General features: G+C 36.8%; 1 long non-coding RNA gene across 1 annotated transcript; it reads left to right on the top strand.

The window, feature by feature from the left end:
- Window positions 1-1251: 1251 nt before the first annotated feature.
- On the top strand, window positions 1252-16345 carry LOC120997022. Its single transcript, XR_005778037.1, has 3 exons — window positions 1252-1553; window positions 2128-2132; window positions 16300-16345. It is a non-coding gene; the product is annotated as an uncharacterized LOC120997022 (long non-coding RNA).
- Window positions 16346-16712: the final 367 nt, after the last annotated feature.

Genomic DNA, 16712 nt, shown 5'->3' with positions numbered 1-16712 from the left:
ACACCCCTTGTTACCCCTGGAAACCCTATACACCCCTTGTTAACCCTATTACCCCATGACACCCCTGGTAACCCTATACACCCCTTGTTAACCCTATTACCCCTGGTAACCCTATACACCCCTTGTTTACCCTATTACCCCTGGATACCCCTGGTAACCCTATCACCCCTGGTACTACACCCCTTGTTAACCCTATTACCCCTGGCACTACACCCCTTGTACGATTAGTGTATACACGGTATACTGTACACCCTGGTCCCTGATCCCTGATTTACCCTATTCACCTCCCGCGGTCCTATCACTGTATTTGTGTTTTGTGGTCTGCTTACACCCCTGTAAGACCACCGTTAACCTTTGTCCACCCCATAGGGATAGTATATAGAACCAGGTGGGTGGGCTGTTAATATTGAGTGTGTGTATTGTATAGATAGATTGTGGGTGGAATTTGGGAATGTGTAGGGTAGTTTAGTGCTGTATATTTAGTGCTGTATTGTTAGTGCATTGCGTGCTTAATGTATTAGGTAATAATAAATACTGTGTTTTATGTACAACTATTCGTGTAACGTGTGGTTATTAGCGATAGTGTAGTAAGGCACATGCAGCTACCTTAGTGACTAGTGTAAAGTATAGTGAAAGTATTAATATTATTATATAAAGGTATAAATAGGCGGAGTCATCAATAGTTGGCTCCTCCTATTTATGAATATTAATTATTGATATTTGGTTAATATTCCCCCTTTACATACTATATGTGTGAATTTCATTCTTTTTACATTACTCATGGGATAACCCCTTTAAAACAACATCACAGATTTAGACACATTTACTGATCCAAATACATACTGCTCATAAATTTGACAATAAAAATGTTGCAGGCACAATATTCTGGAACATAATAAACCTTCTTAATTTATCTGCCCCACTGTATCCACTTTGAATGACCATTAGGCTACATTCACTTGACAGTGAAAAACAGCCATGTTACGGCCCTCTTTGTAATGGCCATCACACTGTCACTTTTAGAACAAATTGAAGTCAATAAGGCTATTCATTTTTTTTAACGGCCTGTGAATAGCGTCCATCAAAAAATAGAAAATGTTCAGATGGACCCCATTGAAATAAATGGAATAGTTTTTAAAGCCCATTAGACAGGACTGCACGGCTGTGGTTACACTTCTGCTATATGGCCTTTTTAGGGTTAAAAAAAGGATACAAAACGGCCATTAAAAGCGGATAAAAAAGTCCATCAAGTTCAACCAAGGGATAGGAGGGGATGCAAATTTTAGAAAAGGGAGTAAGACCCAGATTTCTACACATTTTCATAAGCAATAATGTCATTTACTTTTAAGAATTTATGTAAAACCCTTTTTAAAACTGTCCACTGTTCCTGCTGTGACCACGTCCTGAGGTAGACTATTCCACAGATTCACAGTTCTTACAGTGAAGAAGCCTTGACGCCACTGGAGACTGAACTTTTTATTCTCCAGTCGGAGGCAGTGCCCCTTTGTCTTTTGAGAGCATTTTACATGAAACATCTTTTCACTGTATTTTTTGTACGGCCCATTTATATATTTAGATAAGGTAAAGGACGGCTCACCCCTGACTCAAGCTGGCAAGGTGCTCCAACCCGATGTCGTACCCCGATCACCAAAATAAAGCAATAGTAATAAAGATTAGTAACAATATGTAGAGGTCACCATGCACATATAAAATGAAGTGATATATCCTGAACAGATTGAAACCCTATTAGAATACAATTAATAAAATATAAATATAAATATAATGTAATATTAGTCCACTGATATAACTAATATACGGGGTGGGGGCCTGATATGCCGGCCAAGGGATAATATATAGATGACCAAAGTTAAGCCAGACTGCAGGCAGGCTACAATACTAGATGTATTTGGTTAGTTAGAGCAATGGCCAATACCAATTATATCTCCACAAAATCAAATATAATGCAAAGTGTGCAAATAGTGCCAAACCAGTGCGTCAATAAATAAATACAAAACTAATATATTGGTGGTAAAAAATGGTGACATAAAAATAGTATTGATGAATCAGTGAAATAGATAGCAAAATAGCAGTGCTCAAATGGTTACGATGATACGTATCCGTGGAAAGTGTCTGTGGAGATTAATCCTAGAATTCAGTCTTTCTGCAATAGTGTAGCAAAGGCTCCTGAAAATCGGCTTAATGTTCCAATATTTGATCCGGGAAATATACTGAGTTACACAATGTAACAGTCCAGCAAGTCTCTGGTTAAAGCAGCCTTAGATTGCAGTGGCAATAGTTCATTAAATATGCAGTGAAGCGGTTAAGCAGCAATGTGTGCACATATAATAAAATGTTTTATTACTCACATACGGACCTTTTACCGTCCTCACCATGGCGTCCCACGTAGTAGAAATTCAGGGTAAGATATATCCCTGGGCAGCAAACAGAAAAGCAGCCTAGCTGTTTAGGTGAAAAACCTGTGAGGTATAATCTTGTGATTTTCCAGGTCCGGCTGTGAGTAGAGGTGCTTGATAATGCTTGGAATGTCCCACTGCAGGTTCACCTTGGATTTCCTTAATTGGAATGAATGTTCCACCTGTCTTTGGTGCAATCTCGTCCATAGGTGGCTGCTAAAAGGCCATAATTCCTTTATCCTGGAAAGCGCTTTCTCTTATCCAACATCGAATGGCAAACTGTTACAGTTAGGAATAGCCGGTATATTGTCAGGTCCAATTCATCCACGCCAGACGCGTTTCGAAGGTTATCCACCTTCTTCCTCAGTGGCTCTGTTGGATCTGACTAGTTTGCCGGCTTTTTATTCATTTTGGCTTCCAAAAGGGTTCTATAGTAAACCTGAAATGGATCGGGAAAATCTGGATGTCCCAGATACAATTTACCATATGTTGCGGTATTGCCGCAATTTGTCTGCGTTTTTTTGTACAACCATGCGTTTTCTTGTTTTATACAATCTTGAGTTCATCAGAATCGTTAGTCATACTTAATTTTCGATGTAGCCTGTTGCGTTAACCTCTTAAATGAGTAAAATTATATAATAGTGTACATTTACAGGAGCACATAGCTACATGTAAAATATAATAAATAAGATCTACTTCAGCTAGAATACAAGGAACCTCACAATTTATTATCAATAAGACATATAAACATATAGACAGTTCATTTAATACCATTAAAACACCATAACATAAAATCCATATAAATATACTAAAATATGGATATAAAACTAGATTCCTAATAGTCTAAAAATATATATAGGAATAAGATCGCCTCTGATTGTTCGGGGATAAAAAGTCTTTGTAAATAAATGTTCCTCCAACTTTGAGTTTGGATATACTGTAGAAATATTCTTTAGGGTATTGATAGCCCAAATATAACTTCTCCTCCACAAATGAAATGAAATCTTAGTTTTTCAATACAGTGATTTAGTTGTGCGGCGTCCAGCTATTACTCACTGTTCAGTTGAAATGCTTTATTCCGCTGCTATGCCGGTACTTTGAGTTCAGGGATATCACATATGAGTTTCGTTCCCCTCTCTGTCTCGTAGGCGCCGCTCTATCAGTAGAAGAGCCGGCGCTCGATGGATATTGCAGGCTCCTTTTTCTGCGCTGGATTTGATTTGTGGATGAGGGTATGATACTCCTCAGAAAAGTCCTTTTGGAGTGCGCATAAGGTCTGCAGTGAGACACAGTTAATCCGGGTATCTGTGATACTTTAGCACGGAAAATCAATGTCCATCAGGGGGGATCCTAGCACCAAACGCGTTTCGGGGTCTGTTATCACCCCTTCCTCAGTGGTAATGAGTCCCCCTTCTAAGTTTCTTTATATAGTCTTAAATAATGACACAACTCTCATCTGCTGTGTAATTGGACTTGTTTCACAAGACCTGGTGTGGATTTTGGAAACGCCTCATTTTCAACAGTTTCTTTTATTCTCTGTGTTAATTTGTATATACTTCTTTTTATCCTTCAACTATATCCCAATATAGGCAATACGAAATGTGAAAAACAAATTAAGTTGGCATCATACAATTGCCAATTTTTATCACTACATCCAATGCGATTTGTCGCCATTTCTATAGTATCTTATCTGCAACAAAACGCAATCTCTCCCGCGGTATTCATGCGGTTTTCTTCCGACTTGTTAATATCACCAAAAATGTACTTGTATCCAATAAAATTTAAAATTAAAACAATTGCACCGGCATCAATATAAATATGAATAAATAAATATATAACTAATCATTTTATACATTTTATCAAAAAATCTTTTTAATTTCTACAAAGTTTTTGCGTAGGGTAAGGGTGAGTTCGTGGTTAAGCAGGGTATACATGAAAAGTGTCGGATACGGGACTGAAGTGTCAGTGGAGGCCCGCCGCTGAGGACCGGACCCCCCCCAGAAAAGAATTCACTGAGAGGGATCCCGTCCCCCGCCGCGGGCCCCCCCCCCCCATCATAAGAATCCGAATAGCTCGAACTCTGAGTTCAGTCCTCCCGGCACAAGCGTGTTCAGTTCATAAATTCTCTGCGTCTCCACCCTCGACATTTTGCCTATATGATCTCCCCCCCTCCATTCTTTAGTCACCTTGTCAATTGCGGCAAATTTAATCCCAGATGGATTCTGATTATGTAGCATTTTAAAATGTTTGGACAATACGTGTGTCTCCAATCCTTTTTTAATATTAGCTACATGTTCGGAGATGCGTTTTTTCAACATTCTTTTTGTTCTCCCCACATATTGTTTCCCGCAGGGACATTCTATGATATAAATTACGTTTTCAGAACTGCAGGTTAAAAAATCTTTTATAACATGTTTGTGGTGATTCACTGTTGAGATCACTTCTCCTGTTTTACGTGGGAATGTGGTAATTTTGCAATTACCACATTGCCCACATCTATAGAATCCTTCCATATGAATCCAATTTTGTATGGAGGGTTCAGGTATTTTATTCTTTTTTATCGTCGGTGCCACTATATTTGCCAGGTTAGGGGCCTTGGTGAAAGTAATGCATGGATTAGGTGGAATCAGGGGGCCTATTGTTTTTTCTTTCTTTAATATGTGCCAATGTTTGCGTATGATTCCCTGAATTTTTCTATATTCATTATTGAATGGGAGTGTGATCCTAATTTGATCATTTTTGCAAACTTCATCTTCCACCTTTTTATTTTTATTTTCAAAAAAATCTTTCCTTTGCATTCGTCTCACTTTATCTAGTGATCCCTTAATCAAACTCTCTGGGTATTCTTTTTCCCTAAATGTTTCTGACATTACAAATGCCTCCTTCTCAAATTGTTCATCCATCGTACAGTTACGTTTTAATCTTTGAAACTGTCCCTGTGGGATATTTGTCAACCAATTGGGAAGATGACAGCTACTGTATAAAATATAACTGTTCCTGGTTGCAGGTTTGATGAATGTGCAACTTTTTAAAAAACCGTCTTCTACATATAATTTTAAATCTAAAAATTCTAAAAATTCTTGACTAATATTGTTGGTAAATTTGAGGTTAAAATCATTTACATTAATAATATTAAGAAATTCTTCCAAACTACTTTTGCCCGATTTCCAAATAAAAAACACGTCATCTATATATCTTTTCCAGAGCACCAGGTCCGTCGCCAGCCGGGGCGCTATAGCCAAATCCTCCCAAAATGCCATAAAAAGATTGGCATAGCTGGGGGCGAACCTGGTGCCCATCGCCGAGCCCTGAATCTGTAAGTAAAAATTTCCCTCATAATAAAAATAATTGTGCGTTAAAATGAAATCTATCCCTCTTATTAAGAACTCTATTTGGTCATCTTTTAAACTTCCTTCTTTTTTTAGTTGAGCACTCACTGCCTCCTTGCCCTGTTCATGTTTAATGATCGTGTACAGTGAGTGTACATCCAGAGAGCCCATCCACCAGCCTTCCTCAAATACCATATTTTCCACAGTTTTGATTATTTCTGTGGAATCTTTCGTATAGGAGGGAATTTTTTTAACTTTAGGTTGTAATAGTGTATCTATATACTGGGACAGATTGCATGTTAAGGAATCTATCCCTGACACTATTGGACGACCTGGTGGATTTACCATATCCTTATGGATTTTCGGGATGCAGTAAAAGATTGGGATTCTCGGGTATTTATTTAAAATAAAGTTATATTCCTCATCTTTTAAAATGCCCTTCATTTTACCTTCTTCACATAGTTTGACCAGTTCTTCAAAAAATTCATTTGTGGGATCTTTAGTAAGTTTCTGATATGTATTAGTATCAGACAATTGCCTAAGACATTCCGAATTGTAATTTTCCGTATTTTCTATTACTATCGACCCTCCTTTGTCGGCAGGGCGGATAATAATATTGTTGTCCTTTTGTAACTGTTTCAAAATACCAATTTCGCCTTTCGTTAGATTTTGGCGCTTAAACCTATTCGTATCTTTAATCTTACGTATGTCATTTCCTACATTCTCCCTAAAAGACGCCATTTCTTGGCTGATTTCGTTTCTCAGATATTTTTTTGAGCGATTTTTTAGGTTAGTGTGGGTGTAATTTTTGTTTTCTATTCCACTTATTTGTAGTTCCCTTTCTATAGGATTTTTGGCGAAATATTTTTTTAGACATAGGCGTCTTATGAATTTTTCTATCCCAATAAACGTTGTGAATTTGTTTAATTTTTCGGTTGGGGCGAACTTTAAACCTTTATTTAAAAGATGACTTTGGACTTCTGTTAATATAGTGGAACTTAAATTTATGATAGCATCGTTATTTAATAATGTGTTTTTTACCTGTGATAGTGATCCCTTCCTCCTACCTCTCCTTGTTCTAACCTTTCTTCTTCGTGAAATCGTCTGATTTGTGCATTGTGATTGTGTGCATTGGGGTATTGGTGATGTCTCCCTGATCTCGGTGTTTTGTAGTCTTGCTGTGTCCAATGTGATTGAGGTCTGTCCCTCAAATTGTAGTGATGATCTATTGGTGAATTGTGGTGAGCCCTGTGTGTTTTCTTTGGAGGTGATGGGTTTCTCGTGCGTGTGCGGTGATGTGGGGGAGTTCGATCTAAAAAAGACTCCCTTTCTTCCAAAGCTTCAAACCTATTGTGTACTGGAATGTTGAAATTGTGGTGTTTATTTGAATCTTTACTTTCTTTTTCTTTTGTTACTGTGCTCGTGCTTATTTGAGTGTCTCCCTTACTTGCTACCATTATTTGTTCCGCATTTTGTTCTTTCCTTTCTTTTCTTTCTCTTTTATGGAAAAATAATTTTTTTATTTTTTTGTCCATTATTTCCCGTTCTATTCTGTCCAAATTGTTGCACAATCTATTCTGCAATGTACTAGATTCTTCATTTTTTGGAAATTTGTCTGATAATTTTAATTTCAGCAATTTTTTGCGTAGTTTCCTCCAAGATTATGCACCGCCTTGTAATTATCAGGTGGGTTAGAGCTATGGATTGCTCCTGTAATAATTTATCCCACTCCTGATTAAAATCTGGACTGCATAAATCCTGGGCCGGGGTTTTTATATGTAATAACCCTTTAGGGATCCGATTTATTTCTATACATCTTTTGAGGGTTTTTATTTCCCATCGTTGTTTTAATTGACGGATCAACAGGCTTTCCAATTCTCTAAAAACTGTGCCCATATGTACATCTTCCACATATTCCCCACTATTAGTATCTTCAAACAGGAAATTATCAACTTTTTGTTTTTTTGACTCTATGTGGTTCCATATATCCATGTCTGCTTGCAATCCGTGCTGTCACCAGGGTGAATTGGAAAAGTAATACAGATAAAGAGAGGTGACGCACCTATTAGACTATTAGGAATCTAGTTTTATATCCATATTTTAGTATATTTATATGGATTTTATGTTATGGTGTTTTAATGGTATTAAATGAACTGTCTATATGTTTATATGTCTTATTGATAATAAATTGTGAGGTTCCTTGTATTCTAGAGAGTGCCCAGTATCTTTTTTCATTTGCACATTTTATCAAAGGAAGGGTGATTCCTTTTTACTGAGAGCACCTCTACCATAATCTGCTCCAGATCCAGTGCGTCACCTCTCTTTATCTGTATTACTTTTCCAATTCACCCTGGTGACAGCACGGATTGCAAGCAGACATGGATATATGGAACCACATAGAGTCAAAAAAACAAAAAGTTGATAATTTCCAGTTTGAAGATACTAATAGTGGGGAATATGTGGAAGATGTACATATGGGCACAGTTTTTAGAGAATTGGAAAGCCTGTTGATCCGTCAATTAAAACAACGATGGGAAATAAAAACCCTCAAAAGATGTATAGAAATAAATCGGATCCCTAAAGGGTTATTACATATAAAAACCCCGGCCCAGGATTTATGCAGTCCAGATTTTAATCAGGAGTGGGATAAATTATTACAGGAGCAATCCATAGCTCTAACCCACCTGATAATTACAAGGCGGTGCATAATCTTGGAGGAAACTACGCAAAAAATTGCTGAAATTAAAATTATCAGACAAATTTCCAAAAAATGAAGAATCTAGTACATTGCAGAATAGATTGTGCAACAATTTGGACAGAATAAAACGGGAAATAATGGACAAAAAAATAAAAAAATTATTTTTCCATAAAAGAGAAAGAAAAGAAAGGAAAGAACAAAATGCGGAACAAATAATGGTAGCAAGTAAGGGAGACACTCAAATAGGCACGAGCACAGTAACAAAAGAAAAAGAAAGTAAAGATTCAAATAAACACCACAATTTCAACATTCCAGTACACAATAGGTTTGAAGCTTTGGAAGAAAGGGAGTCTTTTTTAGATCGAACTCCCCCACATCACCGCACACGCACGAGAAACCCATCACCTCCAAAGAAAACACACAGGGCTCACCACAATTCACCAATAGATCATCACTACAATTTGAGGGACAGACCTCCATCACATTGGACACAGCAAGACTACAAAACACCGAGATCAGGGAGACATCACCAATACCCCAATGCACACAATGCACAAATCAGACGATTTCACGAAGAAGAAAGGTTAGAACAAGGAGAGGTAGGAGGAAGGGATCACTATCACAGGTAAAAAACACATTATTAAATAACGATGCTATCATAAATTTAAGTTCCACTATATTAACAGAAGTCCAAAGTCATCTTTTAAATAAAGGTTTAAAGTTCGCCCCAACCGAAAAATTAAACAAATTCACAACGTTTATTGGGATAGAAAAATTCATAAGACGCCTATGTCTAAAAAAATATTTCGCCAAAAATCCTATAGAAAGGGAACTACAAATAAGTGGAATAGAAAACAAAAATTACACCCACACTAACCTAAAAAATCGCTCAAAAAAATATCTGAGAAACGAAATCAGCCAAGAAATGGCGTCTTTTAGGGAGAATGTAGGAAATGACATACGTAAGATTAAAGATACGAATAGGTTTAAGCGCCAAAATCTAACGAAAGGCGAAATTGGTATTTTGAAACAGTTACAAAAGGACAACAATATTATTATCCGCCCTGCCGACAAAGGAGGGTCGATAGTAATAGAAAATACGGAAAATTACAATTCGGAATGTCTTAGGCAATTGTCTGATACTAATACATATCAGAAACTTACTAAAGATCCCACAAATGAATTTTTTGAAGAACTGGTCAAACTATGTGAAGAAGGTAAAATGAAGGGCATTTTAAAAGATGAGGAATATAACTTTATTTTAAATAAATACCCGAGAATCCCAATCTTTTACTGCATCCCGAAAATCCATAAGGATATGGTAAATCCACCAGGTCGTCCAATAGTGTCAGGGATAGATTCCTTAACATGCAATCTGTCCCAGTATATAGATACACTATTACAACCTAAAGTTAAAAAAATTCCCTCCTATACGAAAGATTCCACAGAAATAATCAAAACTGTGGAAAATATGGTATTTGAGGAAGGCTGGTGGATGGGCTCTCTGGATGTACACTCACTGTACACGATCATTAAACATGAACAGGGCAAGGAGGCAGTGAGTGCTCAACTAAAAAAAGAAGGAAGTTTAAAAGATGACCAAATAGAGTTCTTAATAAGAGGGATAGATTTCATTTTAACGCACAATTATTTTTATTATGAGGGAAATTTTTACTTACAGATTCAGGGCACGGCGATGGGCACCAGGTTCGCCCCCAGCTATGCCAATCTTTTTATGGCATTTTGGGAGGATTTGGCTATAGCGCCCCGGCTGGCGACGGACCTGGTGCTCTGGAAAAGATATATAGATGACGTGTTTTTTATTTGGAAATCGGGCAAAAGTAGTTTGGAAGAATTTCTTAATATTATTAATGTAAATGATTTTAACCTCAAATTTACCAACAATATTAGTCAAGAATTTTTAGAATTTTTAGATTTAAAATTATATGTAGAAGACGGTTTTTTAAAAAGTTGCACATTCATCAAACCTGCAACCAGGAACAGTTATATTTTATACAGTAGCCGTCATCTTCCCAATTGGTTGACAAATATCCCACAGGGACAGTTTCAAAGATTAAAACGTAACTGTACGATGGATGAACAATTTGAGAAGGAGGCATTTGTAATGTCAGAAACATTTAGGAAAAAAGAATACCCAGAGAGTTTGATTAAGGGATCACTAGATAAAGTGAGACGAATGCAAAGGAAAGATTTCTTTGAAAATAAAAATAAAAAGGTGGAAGATGAAGTTTGCAAAAATGATCAAATTAGGATCACACTCCCATTCAATAATGAATATAGAAAAATTCAGGGAATCATACGCAAACATTGGCACATATTAAAGAAAGAAAAAACAATAGGCCCCCTGATTCCACCTAATCCATGCATTACTTTCACCAAGGCCCCTAACCTGGCAAATATAGTGGCACCGACGATAAAAAAGAATAAAATACCTGAACCCTCCATACAAAATTGGATTCATATGGAAGGATTCTATAGATGTGGGCAATGTGGTAATTGCAAAATTACCACATTCCCACGTAAAACAGGAGAAGTGATCTCAACAGTGAATCACCACAAACATGTTATAAAAGATTTTTTAACCTGCAGTTCTGAAAACGTAATTTATATCATAGAATGTCCCTGCGGGAAACAATATGTGGGGAGAACAAAAAGAATGTTGAAAAAACGCATCTCCGAACATGTAGCTAATATTAAAAAAGGATTGGAGACACACGTATTGTCCAAACATTTTAAAATGCTACATAATCAGAATCCATCTGGGATTAAATTTGCCGCAATTGACAAGGTGACTAAAGAATGGAGGGGGGGAGATCATATAGGCAAAATGTCGAGAGTGGAGACGCAGAGAATTTATGAACTGAACACGCTTGTGCCGGGAGGACTGAACTCAGAGTTCGAGCTATTCGGATTCTTATGATGGGGGGGGGGCCCGCGGCGGGGGACGGGATCCCTCTCAGTGAATTCTTTTCTGGGGGGGGTCCGGTCCTCCGCGGCGGGCCTCCACTGACACTTCAGTCCCGTATCCGACACTTTTCATGTATACCCTGCTTAACCACGAACTCGCCCTTACCCTACGCAAAAACTTTGTAGAAATTAAAAAGATTTTTTGATAAAATGTATAAAATGATTAGTTATATATTTATTTATTCATATTTATATTGATGCCGGTGCAATTGTTTTAATTTTAAATTTTATTGGATACAAGTAAATTTTTGGTGATATTAACAAGTCGGAAGAAAACCGCATGAATACCGCGGGAGAGATTGCGTTTTGTTGCAGATAAGATACTATAGAAATGGCGACAAATCGCATTGGATGTAGTGATAAAAATTGGCAATTGTATGATGCCAACTTAATTTGTTTTTCACATTTCGTATTGCCTATATTGGGATATAGTTGAAGGATAAAAAGAAGTATATACAAATTAACACAGAGAATAAAAGAAACTGTTGAAAATGAGGCGTTTCCAAAATCCACACCAGGTCTTGTGAAACAAGTCCAATTACACAGCAGATGAGAGTTGTGTCATTATTTAAGACTATATAAAGAAACTTAGAAGGGGGACTCATTACCACTGAGGAAGGGGTGATAACAGACCCCAAAACGCTTTTGGTGCTAGGATCCCCCTTGATGGACATTGATTTTCCGTGCTAAAGTATCACAGATACCCGGATTAACTGTGTCTCACTGCAGACCTTATGCGCACTCCAAAAGGACTTTTCTGAGGAGTATCATACCCTCATCCACAAATCAAATCCAGCGCAGAAAAAGGAGCCTGCAATATCCATCGAGCGCCGGCTCTTCTACTGATAGAGCGGCGCCTACGAGACAGAGAGGGGAACGAAACTCATATGTGATATCCCTGAACTCAAAGTACCGGCATAGCAGCGGAATAAAGCATTTCAACTGAACAGTGAGTAATAGCGGGACGCCGCACACTCACTGTATTGAAAAACTAAGATTTCATTTCATTTGTGGAGGAGAAGTTATATTTGGGCTATCAATACCCTAAAGAATATTTCTACAGTATATCCAAACTCAAAGTTGGAGGAACATTTATTTACAAAGACTTTTTATCCCCGAACAATCAGAGGCGATCTTATTCCTATATATATTTTTAGACTATTAGGAATCTAGTTTTATATCCATATTTTAGTATATTTATATGGATTTTATGTTATGGTGTTTTAATGGTATTAAATGAACTGTCTATATGTTTATATGTCTTATTGATAATAAATTGTGAGGTTCCTTGTATTCTAGAGAGTGCCCAGTATCTTTTTTCATTTGCACATTTTATCAAAGGAAGGGTGATTCCTTTTTACTGAGAGCACCTCTACCATAATCTGCTCCAGATCCAGTGCGTCACCTCTCTTTATCTGTATTAAGATCTACTTCAGTCTAAAGAATGAATATAAAAATATAGAAATAATCATAGAATCCCATCATAGCTTTTTCCTACTATCATGAGTATTCCATAATCATTATATAATCATATAATTTTAGTCTATATATATATCCATCAGTTACATGATAATATTAAATATAAAAATTGTGTATTAAACATTATTTTATTAAAAAATAAACATTATTTTATTACAAAATAAAAAATAAAAATTATTATTATAAAATTAGAAGTATTTAATAATTTGTTTAAAAATATATTAAATAGAATTCCATATCGTGGGCGTCTGTTACAGGTCTAAAAGTATAAAATGTTCTGTAATTTAGGATATACGCCTCCATATAAAATATAGTCCAATTGGGGAATGGCGCAGAGATAGTTTCAGACAGGGGAGAACCAGGAGTCAAACCTGGCTACCCTAATAGATAGTATCCTAGCCCAGTGGGGCTCATTGCCTAAAATGGTTCGGGTAAGTAGAGGATACAGGTTGATGAATGACTGGATGATATAGGGGTGGAGACCCACAGCTCAGGAGGGGTCATAGTGCTGCTAAACAGCCCGACTAGTACCCCTCGTGGGCCGAAGGCATCCAACCCATCACAGGAACCCGAATATTTCCAATTCGGCATTAAGCCCAGCTGGAGCCAAACTGCCGAATTCGAAAATCCTTCTAGACTCAGCCCTAGACATTCGGGCAATGTGGTTACCTCCCCTCCAATTGCGCTCTATCTGTTCGAAAGCTGCAAAGGTTAGAGTTTTCGGATCTTGGTTGTGTATCATTTTAAAATGTTTGGATAGTACATGTTTTTCATAGCCCTTTTTGATATTATTTATATGTTCCGCTATCCTGATTTTTAAAGGTCTTTTAGTCCTGCCTATGTATTGTTTAGCACATGAGCATTCGATAATATAGATGACATTTGAACTGTTACATGTAAGGAGATTCTTTATCTCAACTGCAAAGGTGTTTTGTGTTGAGCTTACACGTGTAGTCTTCTTTGCAAAAGACGTATTTCTACAGTTCACACAGCATCCGCATCTATAGAACCCACTCCTATTTAACCATTTGTTAATAGAGCCGGTTTCTCTTGTATTCTGTTTAATTGATGGTGCTATTTTCAGACCCAAGTTGGGGGCCTTCGTATAGACTATCTCCGGTATTGGTGGGATCAAGGGGCCTATAATTTTATCCTTTTGGATTAAGTGCCAATGGTTTTTAATACTTTGCTCAATTTTCTTATGCTGTGCATTATAAGGCAGTATAATGCGGAATTTGTTATCTTCCTTGGGCTTGTCAGTCCTCTCTTGGTTGGTTTCAAAGAATTTTTCCCTATCCATCATTCTAACCTTTTTTAGAGCATTTTCGACTACTGTCTCTGGATAGTCCTTTGCCAAGAATTTTTCTTTCATGTTTTCATGTCTCCACCCCTATATCATCCAGTCATTCATCAACCTGTATCCTCTACTTACCCGAACCATTTTAGGCAATGAGCCCCACTGGGCTAGGATACTATCTATTAGGGTAGCCAGGTTTGACTCCTGGTTCTCCCCTGTCTGAAACTATCTCTGCGCCATTCCCCAATTGGACTATATTTTATATGGAGGCGTATATCCTAAATTACAGAACATTTTATACTTTTAGACCTGTAACAGACGCCCACTATATGGAATTCTATTTAATATATTTTTAAATAAATTATTAAATACTTCTAATTTTATAATAATATTTTATTTTTATTTTTTTAATAAAATAATGTTTATTTTTTAATAATATAATGTTTAATACACAATTTTTATATTTAATATTACCATGTAACTGATGGATATATATATAGACTAAAATTATATGACTATATAATGATTATGGAATACTCATGATAGTAGGAAAAAGCTATGATGGGATTCTATGATTATTTCTATATTTTTATATTCATTCTTTAGACTGCAGTAGATCTTATTTATTATATTTTACATGTAGCTATGTTCTCCTGTAAATGTACACTATTATATAATTTTACTCATATAAGAGGTTAACGCAACAGGCTACATCGAAAATTAAGTATGACTAACGATTCTGATGAACTCAAGATTGTATAAAACAAGAAAACGCATGGTTGTACAAAAAAACGCAGACAAATTGCGGCAATACCGCAACATATGGTAAATTGTATCTGGGACATCCAGATTTTCCCGATCCATTTCGGGTTTACTATAGAACCCTTTTGGAAGCCAAAATGAATAAAAAGCAGGCAAACTAGTCAGATCCAACAGAGCCACTGAGGAAGAAGGTGGATAACCTTCGAAACGCGTCTGGCGTGGATGAATTGGACCTGACAATATACCGGCTATTCCTAACTGTAACAGTTTGCCATTCGATGTTGGATAAGAGAAAGCGCTTTCCAGGATAAAGGAATTATGGCCTTTTAGCAGCCACCTATGGACGAGATTGCACCAAAGACAGGTGGAACATTCATTCCAATTAAGGAAATCCAAGGTGAACCTGCAGTGGGACATTCCAAGCATTATCAAGCACCTCTACTCACAGCCGGACCTGGAAAATCACAAGATTATACCTCACAGGTATTTCACCTAAACAGCTAGGCTGCTTTTCTGTTTGCTGCCCAGGGATATATCTTACCCTGAATTTCTACTACGTGGGACGCCATGGTGAGGACGGTAAAAAGTCCGTATGTGAGTAATAAAATATTTTATTATATGTGCACACATTGCTGCTTAACCGCTTCACTGCATATTTAATGAACTATTGCCACTGCAATCTAAGGCTGCTTTAACCAGAGACTTGCTGGACTGTTACATTGTGTAACTCAGTATATTTCCCGGATCAAATATTGGAACATTAAGCCGATTTTCAGGAGCCTTTGCTACACTATTGCAGAAAGACTGAATTCTAGGATTAATCTCCACAGACACTTTCCACGGATACGTATCATCGTAACCATTTGAGCACTGCTATTTTGCTATCTATTTCACTGATTCATCAATACTATTTTTATGTCACCATTTTTTACCACCAATATATTAGTTTTGTATTTATTTATTGACGCACTGGTTTGGCACTATTTGCACACTTTGCATTATATTTGATTTTGTGGAGATATAATTGGTATTGGCCATTGCTCTAACTAACCAAATACATCTAGTATTGTAGCCTGCCTGCAGTCTGGCTTAACTTTGGTCATCTATATATTATCCCTTGGCCGGCATATCAGGCCCCCACCCCCGTATATTAGTTATATCAGTGGACTAATATTACATTATATTTATATTTATATTTTATTAATTGTATTCTAATAGGGTTTCAATCTGTTCAGGATATATCACTTCATTTTATATGTGCATGGTGACCTCTACATATTGTTACTAATAAACTAGTGTCATATTGCTTACTTTGTAGTCCAGGTATAAGAGTGCCCATTTATATATTTGTATAGGTTAATCATGTCCCACCTTAGACATTTCTTCTCAAGACTAAATAAATTTAATTATTTTAATCTTTACTCATAAATAAGACCCTCCATGTCCCTTATCAGTTTAGTTGCTCTCCTTTGTACTCTTTCCAGCTCCAGAGCATACTTTATATGGACTGGTGCCCAGAACTGAACTGCATGTTCGTCACCAAAGCTTTGCGAAGTGGTAATATTACATTCACTGTGTGAATGTAGCCTTATTCCAAACAATACGTTTTTGCTATCTCTGTTTAGAGAAGCTTCACTCCTATACATTTATCTTTGCAACATGAAGAATGAACAAGCACTCATACTACAGGGACTAATGTGCATTGCACTGTGATCTTTGTCAGGATATTGTTTTTCCTTTCTTAT

Source organism: Bufo bufo, chromosome 1, assembly GCF_905171765.1.
Source record: "Bufo bufo chromosome 1, aBufBuf1.1, whole genome shotgun sequence".
NCBI classification, from domain to species: domain Eukaryota; kingdom Metazoa; phylum Chordata; class Amphibia; order Anura; family Bufonidae; genus Bufo; species Bufo bufo.
The sequence above is the reverse complement of the archived record's forward strand: the minus strand, read 5'-3'. Positions and strand labels throughout refer to the sequence as shown.